This window comes from Mauremys mutica, chromosome 1, assembly GCF_020497125.1.
Source record: "Mauremys mutica isolate MM-2020 ecotype Southern chromosome 1, ASM2049712v1, whole genome shotgun sequence".
Lineage (NCBI taxonomy): Eukaryota > Metazoa > Chordata > Testudines > Geoemydidae > Mauremys > Mauremys mutica.
In genome coordinates this window covers 93,911,278-93,924,677 of record NC_059072.1, presented here as the reverse complement: position 1 = coordinate 93,924,677, position 13,400 = coordinate 93,911,278, and the positions used below count along the sequence as shown (strand labels likewise).

Below are 13,400 nucleotides of genomic sequence, written 5' to 3'. Positions count from 1 at the left end.
CAAGCCTATACAAATGAATGTTTCCAGTGAGAGTCCATGAGCTCTGTGTCCGAGGGAGAATAAGGGGCTGATAAAAGAGGCAGATTAAAAGAGCTAAATGTACAGTAGAACACCAGAGTTACGAACTGACCAGTCAATCACACACTGCATTTGGAACTGGAATTTTACAATCAGGCAGCAGCAGAGACCAAAAAAGGAAAAAAGCAAATACAGTATAGTGCTGTGCTAAATGTAAGCTACTAAAAAAATAAAGGGAAAGCAGCATTTTCCTTCTGATAGTAAAGTTTCAAAGCTATATTAAATCAATGTTCAGTTGTAGACTTTGGAGAGAACAGCCATAAAGTTTTGTTCAGAATTATGAATATTTCAGAGTTACAAACAACCTCCATTCCAGGGGTGTTCATAACTCTGAGGTTCTACTGTAGTAGGAATGGGATGAATTGTTGATTTGGATGCAGTCCCTTCAAGATTCCTGCAGTTTATAAAAAGAACAGGAGTACTTGTGGCACCTTGGAGACTAACAAATGAATTTGAGCATAAGCTTTCGTGGGCTACAGCCCATGTCATGCGGATACAGACTAACACAGCTGCTACTCTGAAACCTGCAGTTTACAAAGTATTTGGCTCTGTCAAAGATGAACAGATAACAAGCTTCAAGGTCAGCCACCCAGGTGGATGGTTGGAGGAGGGTGGAATGAAAAACAGAGAAGCCTGGTCAATGGGACTGCAAAAGTATTAAAAGGTCAAGCAAAACACCTGCATCTCCTCCCAAGGCCTGATCCAAAGCCCAGTGAAATCAATGGGAGTTTTCTATTAACTTCAGTGGCCTATATTTGACATCTCTGCACAAGTCAGCCAGCTCTTCAGCTGTTTGCATTTGCACTGCTGTGTTCTGGAGGCTTTTGGATGGAAGTACAGGGGGGCACTTGTCTCAATCACTCGGCTTGCAGCTCCTGCTGTTCTGGGACCATAGGCTCTTTTGGATACCCTCCTTGCTTCTGGTCCTCCAGCCATCCTCTCTTCTACCCAGGTGAGGAAACACGCTGGTCAATCAACTCTTTGTAGCAGACATTATTGTATGAATCAAGCAGCCCATAAGCTATTTTTGCTCTGTTGTATTTTCATTTTTTTTTATGGGAGAGGTCTGTGATGGTCTCCCACACTCACCCTCACCAGTGTCTTGCCTCAGGTGCTGTGTTTCTTCCCAGTTTCCTATACATCCAAGATGTTTCATGCTTCATTTACGCCAGCTGCTAGTTGACTCCAAATCTCAGTCAGGAGAGCCTTGGCTATTAAGATTGCTTATCCAATCCTGAGAACCATTCCCTGGGATGCTATCAAAGGGTTTGTCTACACACACAACTTGCACTGGTTTAATTTAAATTGACTTAAAAACTGATTTAGTTACACCTGTGCAGGCCCATGTGTGGACACTCTTATGTTTAACACATTTATTTGGGCATAAGCTTTCATGGGCTAAAACCCACTTCATCGGATGCATGCAGTGGAAAATACAGTAGGAAGATATATATATACACACAGAGAACATGAAACAATGGGTGTTACCATACCAACTATAACAAGACTAATCAATTAAGGTGGGCTAAGTTTTGTTTTTTTTATTCCTGCTGATAATAGTGCACCTTAACTGATTAGTCTCGTTATAGTTGGTATGGCAACACACATTGTTTCATGTTCTCTGTGTGTGTATGTGTGTATATAATATAGATATAGATATATCTTCCTACTGTATTTTCCACTGCTTGCATCCGATGAAGTGGGTTTTAGCCCACGAAAACATTATGCCCAAATAAATTTGTTAGTCTCTAAGGTGCCACAAGTACTTGTTCTTTTTGCTGATACAGACTAACAGGGCTACCACTCTGAAACCTGTCACTCTTATGTTTGTTGCAGGTGCAAGCATGACTGATATCAGGTTAAAATCAATTTAAGTGTGGCTGCACACAAAGTGGTACCTGTTTAGCTAAACCAGTTCAAAACCTTTTAGTTGAACTGGTGCCACTTTGTGTGGGGACCAGGCCAAAGAATAAACAAATGGATTCAACCTATTGCTGATACACAGTTTAGTTAAACAACTGTCTGCAAGTATCCTCAGGGTGTAACCAAGGAGAGAGAGGAGGAGTTTGGGATGGATCAAGGTGCTAGAGCTAGGAGTAAGGGTTAATATTGTGGAAGGGAAATTTTGAATAGTGTATCAGGACAACCTTCCTGTCTGGAGGATCTAGACTCTGCAATAGGCCCTTAAAGGAAGTGGTGGAAGTTGTTTCAGATATGTAAACCAAAGCATTGGAAAACATGCTGTAAGGGAACAATTTTGTAATGGCCAGAGAGGGGGGATCACTAGATAATCTAACAAGGCTCTTCCATTGATGGCAGTCCTATGAGTGCAAGGATGGAGGGCCCCCAGCATGCTCCCTGTTTCTAGGGTGACCAGATGTCCCAATTTTATGGGGACAGTCTTGATTTTGGGGTCTTTTTCTTATATAGGCTCCTATTACCCACCACCCCCTGTCCTGATTTTTCACATTTGCTGTCTGGTCACCCTCCCTGTTTCCCATGCCATTGCAGGCAATCAATCATCTGAGATAAATCCACATGGTCCTAACAGGCAATGTGTGCTCAGTGGTTCAGAGGAAGGTGGGAAACGCCCAAGGTCCCTCCCTGAAAATGTGCCCTGAGGGAAAATTCTTTCCATTCCCCAATGTGGTGGTGATCATTTTAACCCTATAAGTGTATGTCTTCACTGCAAAGTTAACCCAGGACCCTAGCCCTGTTTTACCTCTACCTCACCTCCCTCCGCACACACAACCCTCTCATCTGGGGTTTGGCGGTGCTCTAAACCTGGACTAGCTGATCCAGCTAAGACTATAAGTTAGAGCTTGGGTTCTGCTTTAACTCAGGCTTTAACTCTGAAAATTGGGGACTGTGGCTGCAGGCTACTCAACTCAAGTGCTGCTAGTCCTCCAAAGCCTTCCCATAATTCCCCAGGACTGTATTTTTCTACCCTTATACCAACTGTCTTCTTCTGCACTAGAAGTCACCTGGCAGTTTATAGACGTTGGCTTGACCTCTAAACCCCACATTCCATGTGGCCTGCTCCATTTCTACACAGCACTTGAGCAGAGAAGCGGTCCAGGAGATCCCCATCCCAGCAAGCTGCTAGCTGGCCGCGCTTCTGCCCCCAGGCACTGCCCCCTGCAGCATCCCTTTGGCCGCAGGGGCACTTGGGGTGGGGGCAGCATGTGAAGGCACAGCCCTGCCCCACCCCTGGGCTGGCAGCCACTGGAGCAAGCAGGCAGACACCACTCAGCTCTGCTGTGCTGCCGGGGCCTCTGAGGGGGGAGCACCTGGGGGCGGCAGGTGGGGCCAAGGCAGAGACCCGGCCCCAAAACTGCTGGAGCCCCGCAAGCCACATGGGGGAGACTTGCGGTCCGCAGAGGGGCCGGGAGTTTGAGACCCCTGCACTAGGTGATCATGATGGTCCCTGCTGACCTTAAAGTCTATGAGGCTTTTATTAAATGCTAACATCAGCGCCTGTGGTGCACTTCTTTACCTTCCAGTTTTCTGATAAATAGAACTGGTGATCTCCCGTGACCTTAATTTCTTCGTCTGTGAGGCCTCATATCCAATGCGGAAGAAATTAATATTGTTTGCATAAGGTGTTAGTCTGGTGAGAGAGATGTCAGTTGGTTGCTGTTTTCTTAACTGTAATGAGCAGTTCATAGTGGATAAATGCATCAGATTTTGAAATCCTAGCTCAAAGAGGCTTTGTTTCAAGATTCTCTCTCAAAAGGGCATTAAAATGGCTGAAATCCCAGAAGAAAAACTGATGACCTTTTGGTGAGCATCAATAGCAAGGTCAGTGGTGAAAGTCCAGCTTTGGGATTTTAATGGACCTCAGAGGCCCCCAATGAATGAGTTATCCCACTTCGAGAGTCTAGCTCATGGGGACCCAGGGTTGGCTAGACACCCCTTTTCGAGGGGCTGGTATTATGTTAGGTGGTGCAATAGCTGTTTTACAGGGAAGGGTGGATTATTCCACTTCCCAAGTTAAGAGACCTGCACAGGCAGGAGCTTTGTGCAAATAAAATCTAGGGGCCAGCTCCTTGGGTGTGCCAAAACCACACTCAGCACCCTTGAGGAGTGGGAGGTGTGACGGTTCTCTGTGAGTCACCTTGTTACCCCCTGCCTCCAGGATGAGGGATCCTTGCTTTTGGTAACTGGGTGTTAGCTCCCTAATACAATCAGCCTATTAGCCACGCAAGCACTCTAATCTGGGCTATGCCAGCCCTGCCTTCACCTTGCAGTTTAACACTAGATGCACCCCAGCCCCTGAGTCCCTGTGAATCGTTCCCCTGCCCTATCCAGCCCCTGACACTGGCAGAGTCTCTGCTACCCAAGAAACAGTGTACCCCAGTGTAATGATGCTGCCTCTGCTGGGGGACAACAGAGAGTATCAATTCAGGACTAATTGCTTAGGGCAGAGCAGTTACAGGAAAACCAAACCAGCCAAACACAGAGGACTTTGGTTTTACCTCACTGGCTAACCATAAGTCACACAAGCAATTCCCTTAGACACTCCAGTTTCCCAGTATCACACCAGCACCAGCTCATAAAGTAGGTTTTCCCTTTAAAGTTCAGATTGTTGCAGAGTTGGCTGGCTTCAGAGCCACCAGGATCCAAACTTTCACAAAAAGCACTCTCTGCTCCACAAAATATTTCCTCAGTGACTGAATCCAGATTCTTTCCTCCCTCTGTTATATTGAAACAATCTTTTGTCTTTATTCCTAGGCAGGGTGATTCTCTGTCTGCTTTAATGTTCCTTTTTTTGCAATTGTCTCTGATTTTCCATTGAAAGTCTTGGGAAAGAGCAAGGCTAGACTATGGAGCCATCATCGAGACATATTAGTTCCTGGTGACTACTCCAAGTCCACAAAGACACTTTCCATATAGTTACATTATTCCTTAAATATTACCCGTCCATACATCTCACAGTGATAACGAGTCTGATAAGTCACAAGCTTTTTATAGATATCTTACATGTTACTGTGAAGTTGCACTCTATATGTTTACTAGAAGCTGGAAATGGATGACAAGGAATGGATCACTTGATGATTACCTGTTCTGTTCATTCCCTCTGAAGCACCTGGTATTGGCCACTGTCAGAAGACAGGATATTGGGCTAGATGGACCTTTGGTCTGACCCAATATGTCCTCCTTATGGGTTAAGAGACACATCTGATCTGGAGCACTCAGTCAAAATGAAAAGACCATATCTGTGACTAAGGTCTGTAAAGCACAGGAGGAAATCTTGCGAGAAAGGATGGGGCAGTGATTAGATTACTAGCCTGAGACTTGGCTGCAATTTTCTCCTCTTCTACAGACTTCCTGACTGTAGTAGGAAGATTGCCTGGGACAAAAGCCCCAGAGGCCTGGTATGAGGCAGCACCTGCTCACAGAATCTGTCACAAACTGACCCCAAAGTCTGACTGGTATTACCAGGGAATTTGTTTACCCGATCTGTAGTTACTATGTAACCTAATTTTTTTTACCAATTTGTTTTTTTGTGGGGATTTGCAGGGAGGAGTTAAGGGGGTTCCCTAGCTCATGGTTTTCTGTCATGTTAGATCGCATTTCCTACGGAGGACAGCTTGCTTGCTTACCAGATCAGTAGCTGGGAGTCACCAGTGTAGTTAGGTGTTTGGCTCTGTGTGTGTGTGTGTGTTCTCTCTGTGTGCTGTCCCAGCTCTGCACAACCAGCCAGCACAGCAGACCTCAAGTAAACTGTCCAATGACCACAAGATTTGTTAAGGTGCAAAGGTGCCCGGCCAGGTTTATTGACAATGAAGCACGGTAATAGCACCTGGCAGACTCTACGAGGTTACTAAGACATGTATGCCAGTGACAATGGGCGCAGCTCAGTGAATGGCAGGATTTTCCATTCCCCCCCTCGGCTGGCCAGAGAGACTCCCTCTGAGATACCTCTTTATACCCTGATACAAACAAGCTATGTACTGCCTCTGACATAGTTAGTTACTGCCCTGACGTGGCTAGTTATCACCCATCACCTTGTATGTGTCTATCAAAACATCTCTATTACGTACTGTCATCCTGACCTTATCTTTTAGAACGTGTCAGTGTGTTCCTGTTATCCTTGGGGAATGTTCTGTACCATCCTTAATATCGGGATGTTCTGGTACCACTTGATATCGGGATGTGTTTGCATGAGTACTCTGGGTTTAGCACTTCTTAGAAATGTGTATTTCTGCAATATCAGCCCTGTTCTTTCCAGATTCTGAGAGTGGGTCCTGCCTTATACCAGGCCTCTGTGGCTTATGTCTCAGGCTCTCTTCCTACTACAACCTTCAACAAGCCATGTAGATTCCCTCTGCTGCCTGTAGTGCCCCATATGTAAAACAGGGATAGTAGCAAAGGGGTATTGTGAGGATAAATGCATTGCAGATTGTGAGGCACTCAGATGGTCTGGTAATGGGGACCAGATAAGTGCCACAGATAGATAGTCTAGTGACTATGAGGGAATGATTACTAGGAGCCTGGGACCACATGAATTTCTGAATAAGGTCCTGCTGAATGTGAGTTAAAGGTAACGGAATCTGGCTCAGTCTTTTCTCCCTTCAGGAAATTTTAAACAAACACCTGAACCACACACCCCACCCACAGGACATATTTCTGCCTCAAATGTTGTGGCTGGCTTTAATGTCCATAAAAGTTTGTAATCTCATGAGTAGTGTGGCAATATAGTCTGGAAAGTAGTCTTGTTCTGTATATTGTTGATCTTCTTCAGCCAGTCAGAGGATAGGGTTCTGCATGCGCACAGTCTCCAAAACATTTCCTGATGCTGCTGTCATGCGAGCATGAGTGTCAAGGCATCACTTAATTTATGTCCTTCTGATGGTATCCATCAATTTTTCCCACCACCAATTATAGCCATCCATCATAGAAAAGTTTGAGGTTGGATGGCTCTGTGGATTGGGGATGGGACATGGAGCCTTACACCTGCAGGTCATCTGTTGCAGTCTATCCCCAAGTTAATAGTAACTCATGAATGCCACCATCTGATGGGCATTCACTGGTCTATGTGAAATGAATTTGTGCTCTCTGTCCATTCCTACTGGGATTTATATTTGCATAGCTGAAATCACCAACACGAGCAGGACTAACTGGTATCACTTTTTGGCAAAAGAGCAATCAAGGATTAAATTAAAGGACCATGAAAACTGACTCCCCTCTGCCTTCCTAGAGGTGATTCCTCCAAGCCAAAGGCTGAAGCTCTTAGCTCAAAATCCATGTGTGTAGAAAGCTTGCACTCCTGCTACCCATGATATATCTGACTGTGCATGAAGGATCAAATCCTCAGTCAATAGAACAACTTCAGTTTACCACCATCGCTTCAGGGTCTCACCTAGAGATTCCAGCCACAAGACCCGTCAATCCAGCACCTTTCAGCAGCACCAATTCACTTAACATGAAGCAGCATATTTCCAGATGGAGGGTTTTTTATGGTATATTGGTTTTTTTTGTTTGTTTTTTGCCTCTCCCACTTCAAGTATTCCCTCTAAGCAAAGGCTCCTTGTTTTTCAGTTCATCCACTTTGTGATGAAGAGTTTTAATATTCTGGAAGATTTGTGTCAATATGGCGTATTCTGCCACAGTCTTACCTAAATAATTTTATATATAATCATAAATATTACCTAAACGCAGTTCTAATTCCTGGAGCTCACTTTCTCCCTTTCTCTTTTGTAACATTTATTTCTTTTTCTCTTTTGTAAAATTTTAAAGGCACCTTTTAAATTTAAGTTTCTTTTGCATCTGTTTACTGTAATCACCACAGTTGGGTGGGTGGAGTTGTCACCCTTTCACTTATATTGTCCATTTATCTATCTGCAATCTAAGACTCTCTAGATCTTGCCTTTAAATCTCTGGCTCCTAACTGCATTTCTCTGGGAAGCATTTTGTGATGCTGGATATGAAGGATGTTCTATAAAAAGACTCTTATTTATCATCAGAACAAAACTGGCTCATGGGTCTTTTATCTATGTGCATTTATCAGTGTGCTATTTAGTAACTTCTGAAGAAAACAGGAGCAGGTAATTCACCAAATTCAGCCTCCTCCCTCCGTCTCCGTCTCCTTTTTTCAACACTCCCCCCCCCACCCCATCCCACCCCTTTAACAATAAGCAGGGTGTTTGATACGAGTGCCTTGTTTTGTTTTTCAGGTACTGTTTATCTAAAGTAATGTAAAACCATAGAGGAAGAATGTGCCCTTGTTTTCTCCCAAGTTCACTTTCACTTGACCTTTAACTATTTTTCAGTTGCAAGAGGCACGATTACATTACAGTCTTACATTTCTGCCTTTTTTGGGGGGGTTGCCAAAAAAAAAAAGTCATCATGACAAGGGAGAAAAAAGTAGAGGAAGCAGAATCTTGTATTTAAATCACAAGACTGCAAGTCAGTAAAGCATGTTACATTTATCATCAACTTCTTGTTTACAGTGGGCCAAATCAGTTCCTGTATCTGTGTTTCATCTCACCCCTCTGTAAAATGGAAATAATAATACAGTATATGATGATGATAACCTCCTTACAAGCCTGGGGAGAGACCTAATTCATTATGGGCCTATGAAAGGAGGATGCCTTAAAAGCAGGAAGTTTTATTATACTGCATGGAAAATTATTGGCATGATCTGTGTTTCATGGATTCTATTTAGGTCAGCAACTCTTTTCATTGTTTATATGCATAATGTCCAGCACTGTGCAACCCTGATCCTTGCCTGGGCCTTGTAGGTGCTACTGCAAAACAAGTAAGGCGTTTGCCTGCATTTAGAGATGGTGAAGCCCTACTAGGTCATTACATACTCCTTCCTCGCCCCCTGTCAGTACCAGATGGTTCCCTATAGTATATTCCAGGTGCAGGCAGGTGCCCTGAGACAGCTGCTGCCACCATCGCCCCAATCCCTTTTCTTGGGGGTTGTGCTTGGTGTATTCTTTCGGCTTGTACTAATGGCTGCTCATTTAAGGCACTCCCCAAAGCCCACCCATCAGTCTCCTCCTTCCACCCCTCCCTCCTCTTTCCCCTCCCCCCCCCCACCCCTCAGTGCCAAACACAAGGCATTCCTTTGTATTCCCGTCCATTGCAGAGGGAGAAGGGAGCAGAGACAGCGCAAAGCTCTCTCCGATTGCTGGGGGTGGGTGGGCTTTGTTCAAACGCAAAACCACCCCCACAAGGAGCTGCCACTACCTGTAGTTTTTAATCTCCAGCCCCCCCCCCCCCGCCCCCTCCAGCTCAAGGGCTGCGTGTGCTGGTGATGATCGTGCCCGGGTGACTTCATTCCAGCACCACGATCTGGTCTTCACACCCTTTGGGGGTGGGGGGCTTCTCTTTGAAGAGGAGTGGGGAGGCGGGCTGGATGATGGTTTTGGTGCTAGATTTGGGGAGCGGGAGCCCTGTGGGCAGGGTGCTGAGCTGATGGGGACACACACACGCACACGCAAGGCTTTGCATGACTTGCTGCAGACCGCACAGACCTGCCAAATGTTGCCAGCAGAGGGAAGGAGAGACGCTCTCCCCAAGCTGATCGCTGCGGCGCGCCAGGGCTCGGGTCCCTCCCTTTGGCCGCAGGACTGATTCGGGGGCCGGGGGGGGAGGGTGTTGTTATTATTATTCATTTTATTTCCTTGGCTGGCCGCTGCTGGCTCCCTCTGCTCTCCCATCCCCGCTCAGCTTCACCCCGCCCCAACCAGCGCACCCCCCCCCCCCGCGCGCGTCCTCCTGCTCTTCCCGGGCTGCCCCCTGCACAGGGAAGCGGCTGCGGCTGGCGCTGGGGGTGGCGGGTTGCAGGGGCGCCGCGATCGGAGCAGCGAGGGAGGGAGGCCGGGGCTGAGCCATGCCGGGGGGCGGCTGCCGGAACCAGGGATGGGGCGAGAGGCTGCCGAGGATCCCCGCATCTCCCCGCCGGGGGCCCAGGAAGCAGAAGAGCCGCCGCCGCCGCTGCTGAGAGCCAGCAAAGGGGGGCGATGGGTGAGTGAGAGACGCCCCCCGACTCCCCCCCCCACAACACTCCTAACCTCCCCCGGCCTCCCGCTGCATCCCACCGCCTCTCCTTCCCATGCCCACCATCCTCCCCCCTCCTAGCTGCCCTCTCCTCTCCCCTCAGCATCCGTCCTCCCTCTTTCCCTCTCCTCATCTGCCCTATCACCTTCTCCTACATCCCTCTCCTTCCCCATCCCGCCTCCCCCCGTTCCCCTTCTGTCATCCCTTCCCTCCTGTACCCTCTTCCCTGCTCCCTCTCCTCTCACCCCTTCTTTCACCCTTTCCCTGTCACCCTCTCTCTCTCCTCCTGACCTCTCCTCTCCCCGCTCCCACCCCCAATCTGCCCCTTCCCCCCCCCCCTTTGTGTGTATGTGTTGGCAGGAGGTGGGGGGAAGTTTAAAGGGCTGATCTTGAAAAATTAGCAATTTAGAGCAGGGGGAAAGGGGCTGGGAAGTTGTTTGTTCACATGGGGGCTGGGAGGTTACAACTGGCCTAGTCTCGGTCCAAAGTGTCCAAAGCTCCTAGTTCCAGCATCCCTGCTCCCTCCTCACTACCTATCCCGGGGTGGAGGTGAGGGCTTTACAATCCCTCTTGCTCTGCTTTTAGTCTTTCATTTTCTTTCCCTTTATGTGTGTGTCCTACAGCCCCTACCCCAAGAACAGCTGTAGCTTCTGCAAGGGGAAGGAGGAAATTGCAGCCCCCGCCCCCCCCCCGCCAGCATCCATAGAAGCAAAGCAACCTGTGTCTGCAGAAATGTACAGTGATAATGTCTTATATAGGCTGCCAGTGAGAGAGATGCTTCCCCTTCAAACACCTGCTAAGCCCAGCATCCCACGCAAAAAAGTGTCAGTGCTGGGGAGACAGAAAAATATGTCACAACTCCCTTAGCCATCTCTCTGCCACCCCCACAAAACACAGCCACACCAAGTGAGGAGGGGAGCCTGCAGCCTAGGCACTGCAGCAGAAGGCCCATCTGCTGCCCGTGCTCTCTGTGCCAGGAGGGTACTGACTGTGCATGTGTGCCAGCCCTGCAGCATGCTATAGGGAGGAAAAGGAGTATATGCGGGAGGGATGGGAAGGAATATAAAAAAAATAGATAATCAAACATCTCCCCTCAGTCCCCATGTCAGATTGATATAATCCCCCATCAAGAGCTGAGCACAAAGGGACGTGGGCTCTGAGTCCCTCCCCAATTCTATAGGGCTGCTGGTAATGCCTGGGGATTTGTTAGCTATAAATATCTCTATATTTGTTCTAAAGCAGTGTATGTGCGTGCAATTTTGCCATCGCGAGATCTGTTTCTCCACACAAGCTTGACAAAGGTGATGGGGGACAGAGTGTGTGCTGCAGCTGCAGACCTGCTGAGACAGCTCACAGAGATGAGAGAGAGACAGAAAGAGAGGCAAAGCAGGAGGGATGGAGACAGTACTGAGCTCTGTCAGCCTGTGTTTTTATCAAGGGGTTTCTGGTGACAATGCTCGAGAGCAGAACTTGGGTCACCAGAAAGTCCTTCCACATCTACCAGAGCAGAACTCAGGTTACCAGGATCTCACCCTTGGGAGCGGAGCTTGGGTCATTAGGAAAACTGACCCCAAAAAGGACAAAGCTTTGGTCACTGAGACTCCCCTTCAGAGAATGGCACTCCAGTCACCAGCAAACCCCACCACCAGAGCGTGAATTCAGATCACCCCAAACACCCACCACTACTGCTGCTAGGAGCACCGCTTGAATCATCAGGAACCGCCCAGTCCTGTGAGCAGATCTCCAGTCATCACAGACTCCCACCCTGGACTGCAGAGCTTGAGTCATCACAAACCCCCATCCTCAGGAATGGAGCTGAAGTCACCTTAGCTGGAACTTCCACTCTCCCCCCGCTCCCCCCCCCCACAAGAGTTCGTGTTATCTGGGTCCCTCCCTCAAAACTGGTGCTTGAGTCAACTCTGAACACCTCTCTCATCCCTCAAGAAAAATCACTTGTAATTCCCTGTGGATGGAGCCTGAGTCACTACCAGCTTCTAAGAACAGAGCTCAAGGCAACCTAGGACCCAAAATCAGAGCTCAAGACAGCTAAGACCCACATCCTGTGAGGGGAGCTCAAGCCAATGGAAACCTCACTCAAGAGCACACCTCCGGAGTCCCCACTCCTGAAACAGAAAATAGTGAGTGTGGGGACATGTTTTTAAACCAGGATTGAACAAAAGCAGTCCTCTGGGTCTGTTTCTGGGGATCCCCTGATTTTCCCCTCCTTTACATCCTTACAAACATCCTTTAGGCACTGAAGTAATCCCTGTCCTTATAAACAACAGACAGGGAATGAAACCTTGAGTCTAACAGCTGGGCATCACAGAGTTCCTGCTCCAATCTTTGGTCCTGCCTCTCCACCCTGAGATGGTTTTGCAGTAGTGACAGGAAATCAGCTGCAGGTGTGAGATTCCCTCCTGCAAGGATGCTCTGCTGTACCTGCATAGCTGGGTGTTAATTCTTTGGATGTACAAGAGACCCTGCTGGAGACAGAATGCCCATCACCAATAGAGATGAGAGATCCTGACCTGGGGCAGGGGGAGGGGGCAGGCGAATGCCTGAAGGCTGGATCCTAATGTGGTGACCTAGCTGATGCCTCTGGTGCGTCTGGAGACACACAGTGCCTTTGGTCCATGATGCTCTTGAAGCCTGCCCAAGTCTGGTGTCCGGAGCACTTTGAGCCATTTTGACTGCAGTTTCAAAGCTGAGCCACGGCCTCTTCCTCGCAGCAAATGTCAGTAAGGTTGGAAGAAGAAGTAGTTCCCTGTGCTGTATGAAGTGACTTTCTGAGCAATGCAATCAAGAAGAGTTGGTCTAAACTGGGGAGCGGGGTGTGCGTATGTTCAGGGCAGGCCCACAGTCATTCGGGGTCCGCCAGGAGTTTTGAAATAGAGGCCCTTGTGCCCTGCACAGGACTGTGAAAACTACACCAACTTTGTAGCACTTCTGCTGAAGATCCCTGTGGAACTGAATCTTCCCTGTGGCTGCAGAGTCAGTGGATACCTATCACTAGCCAGGTGTGCATGGGTGAGTGTGACTGGACTGGTCACTTGTGCAGACAGTGTACATGTGAGGTTTGTGTTCATTGTATGTGTGTGGAATTGTGTCTTTGTGAGCACTTGTGCCTATTTGTGTAGTGGGTGCATGCATTGTGCCTTTGTGCATGTCTGGGTGTGTATTGTGTGCCTGGGGCAGGTATGTCTGGGAAAAGACTGAGAGTGTCCAATAATGCATGCATTTACTGTGTGTTTTCATGTTCAGGGTATGGGTATGTATGGTTTAAGTCTGCAAGCCCACGTGGTGTCTCC

At 47.9% G+C, this 13,400-nt stretch overlaps 1 protein-coding gene across 11 annotated transcripts in view; it reads left to right on the top strand.

The window, feature by feature from the left end:
- MGAT3 (beta-1,4-mannosyl-glycoprotein 4-beta-N-acetylglucosaminyltransferase) overlaps positions 1-13,400 on the top strand; it is a 68,685-nt gene that overhangs the window by 15,511 nt on the left and 39,774 nt on the right. Inside the window, exons 1-2 of one of the 11 annotated variants that reach the window (XM_044984891.1) lie at positions 9,197-10,059; positions 11,332-13,109. The exons of 4 other annotated variants lie outside the window; for them this stretch is intronic. The gene's annotated coding sequence lies outside the window, so the exon portion shown is untranslated. Of the gene's footprint in view, positions 1-892; positions 1,031-9,196; positions 10,060-11,331; positions 13,120-13,400 lie in introns of those variants that run through there. 6 more of the 11 variants (XM_044984889.1, XM_044984880.1, XM_044984822.1 and 3 more) reach the window with 6 other exon arrangements.